We start from the raw sequence: 3,553 nt of genomic DNA on the forward strand, positions 1-3,553 counted from the left end.
AGTTTTGATGATTACTGTTTTGTAACATGAGATCTGGTATTGCTAGGTCACTATTATTTGTATTTTTTTTCATTAATTCCCTTGATATTCTTGACCTTTTGTTCTTTCAGATGAATTTCATTGTTATTTTTTCTAGTTCTATCAAATAAGTTTTTGTTAGCTTGATTGGTATGACACTGAACAAGAAAATTACATTAGGAAGAATTGTCATTTTTATTATATTGACTTGGCTTCCCAAAAAGCAATTGATATTTTTCCAATTATTTAGATCTGACTTTATTTGTGTGAAAAGTATTTTGTAATTGTGTTCATAGAGTTCCTGGGTTTGTCTTGGTAGGTAGACTTCCAAGTATTTTATATTGCTTATAGTTATTTTAAATAGAATATCTCTTTCTATCTCTTGCTTCTGAGCTTTGTTGGTCATATAAAGACTTGCTGATGATTTATGTGGGTTTTATGTTATATCCTGCAACTTAAAATTGTTAATCATTTCAAGTAATTTTTAGTTGATTCTCTAAGGTTCTCTAAGTTTACCATTATATCATCTGCAAAGAGTGATAGTTTTGTTTCCTCATTGCCTATTCTAATTCCTTCTATTTCTTTTTCTTCTCTAACTACTGTAGCTAATATTTCTAGTACAATATTGAGCAATAGTGGTGATAATGGGCATCCTTGCTTCACCAATTTTATTGGAAAGACTTCTAGCCTATCCATATTACAGATAAGGCTTGTAAATGGTTTTAGATAGATAGTTTATCATTTTAAGAAATGTTCCTTTTATTCCTATGATCTCTAATGTTTTAATAGGAATGGGTACTGTATTTTGTCAAAAGCTTTCTTCAGCATCTATTGAGATAATCATATTATTTCTGTTCATTTTTTATTCCCTATGTAGCTTTTTATACTGCTAACCATACTCTCTACCTGGACACTTTCTCCTGATTTGCTTTATCACCATTCTGCTAACTTATAGTTCACTCTTCAGAAATTTTTTGCTGCATCATCATCATCAATATCCTGTCTCCTTCACAAATGTTCCCTAGGTCTCTGGCCTGTCTCTATTATCTTGTGTATATAAACTCTATCTTGTAGAGTGCTGATGGGCCTAATTATCATATCTATGCAGACGATCTTGTCAAATCTATATATCTAGCCATAACTTCTAGACATCTTGAACTCAAATTTTCAATATAGATATCATTTTGTAAGAAAAAAGTCATCCCCCTAACTACCAGCATTTGCAACCTTGTAATCATCTTTGATTCTTTCTCCTTTACTTCCCCTTCCCTCATGGTATCCTATCCATATCCAATCAGGTAGCAAAACTTGCCAATTCTATATGTGTAGCAACATCTTTTGCTTCTGACTCCATTTTCTTCATGCATATAGCAACAACTCTAGTTCATTCTCTCATTGCTTTTCACCTACATTATTGAAAAACCCTCCTGATTTGTTTTGAATCTAGACTCTCCCTTCCCCAATCTATTCTCACTTCAGCTATACAAATAATCTTCATGTTGTATCTTCCTGACAGTATTGTTCTTCTGTTCATAAGTCTTTAGTAGTCCCTAATTTCTAATAGGATAAAATGCTAACTCCTTAGCCTGGCATTTAGGTCCCTCTGCATTATGACTTTCACCCACCTTCTTGGTCCTATTTTATTTTATTCCTCATTAGGTACTCTGAGTTCTGGCCAAATGGCACTACTACTTTATCTCAAACTTCTGAATTTTCATAATACCATTTCCCATGCCTGAAATTCACACCTTCCTCAACTCTACCTCTCAGAAATCTTGCTATTTTTTGAGGCTCAATTCAGAAGCCAACTGCTCCATGAAGCCTTCCCTGATGTTCACAATTTTAAGTGTGCTCTATTGCCTTGCTTCTACTCATAATGTATTTAATTATCACCTCCCTCAATAGAATGTAAGTTTCTGAATGAGAGTGACGATTGTGTTTTTTGTCTTTGTATTTTTAGTACCTAATAGAGTATCTCACATAAAGTGTTTCATAAATGTTTGTTGAATTAAACTGTATTTTTAAAAGTTTCTTGAAAAGGATATCTGCACCTGTCACATTTTATTGTGTGTGTGAATGGCTTTTCATTCTTTCTGTACTGGAGGCACTACCAATGGACTTCAAATGAGCACATCATGACTGCTACTTAAGCATAATTTTCACTCATACTGATACTTGTCCTTACTTCAAGTTTCCTGCTATCATTGTCTCCTGAACACCTCAGGAGGCAGTCATGGTACAGAAATTGAATTTCTACATGCTTGCTAGACTAGAAAAATTATAAATATTTAGATTGGCCTGTAAAGTTCACCTCTGATGTGTTCTATTATTCCTCTACTTGAATTAAATGTTCATTTAAACAATAAAGCTTTTTTTTGAAGGGGGGGTCAAGAAGCTGAAGGTATGAGTCAGTTTACCTGTCAGAAAAAAAATAGCAACTAGTTCGAAAAACAATTCCCAAATAAGTATCGCTTGGACAAGATGGAAGAACTGGCAGAATTGTTTGAAAAGAAGTGAACATGTGACCTCCAACTCATGACTTTTTAGCAATTTAAAATTAAATTTCACTGCTCAGTTCTGTATGTCATTTTCCTAACCTTTACTATCTAAACAAGAGGAGGATTAGGGGAGACTACTTTCAAAAGGAGTCACACATCTACTGTATTTTAATTAGGCTATAGACAGTCAACATTATAGAGAAGGCCAGGAAAACACTTAAGGGGAGGGGGTGGAGGGAGAAAGCCAATTAGAAGTCCTTAATACCATGCTTATTTCATCATTTAATTCCCTAAAATCTTGCACACTGGGGTAGCCTCATGAAATACACATCTCATTTCTCTAGGGCCCCACAAGAAGTACATTTGTGAAATTTTATTTTAATGCAAACACAATTAATTCAGATCACTCAATCTCAGCAATGGTAGACAACACCTTTGATCAATCATAGCAATGTCTGTTCTTGCACTGATGAGTCTTTAAAACAGTGAAGGGACTCACATGCGAAGTTAATCATCTATGTGCTTCATTCAATTGGCTCTTAAGTTTGGAAGGAAGCAGTGTACTTTGAGGCTGTACCAGATTCTTCATACTTGCATAACTACTTAACTACTGAAAGAACTGAATGAATCCTACCCACAGAAATTCAAAAGCCAAATGAAATAATGAGGGATCCTTTCCTTTATTCTTTTGCTGTTGTTGTTGCTAATATTGGTAGGGGATCCATTTTTTAATTTATTTTCTTTAAATCTACCCTCTAAAAAAGAAGAAACATCATAACTATGAAGGTCCCCACCATCCTACCCCATGAAATCTTAGAACACATTATTTATCCAAATGGCCCCAGATAGGAGAAACAATTTCTCCACCTGTGCAAGCACCCAACAATATCAGATTTTTACCATGTTTACAATATCAGATGGAGAAGACTATTTCACCAACAAAAAATACAAAATAATAAAAGGGCTCACAGTTGTCTAGACCATAAATAATCAATCTAATTCTCTACTCTTACCTAGTAAGTCACACCTTCAGGGAC

Source organism: Vombatus ursinus, unplaced genomic scaffold (genome assembly GCF_900497805.2).
Source record: "Vombatus ursinus unplaced genomic scaffold, bare-nosed wombat genome assembly UNPS02015089.1, whole genome shotgun sequence".
Taxonomy (NCBI): Eukaryota; Metazoa; Chordata; class Mammalia; order Diprotodontia; family Vombatidae; genus Vombatus; species Vombatus ursinus.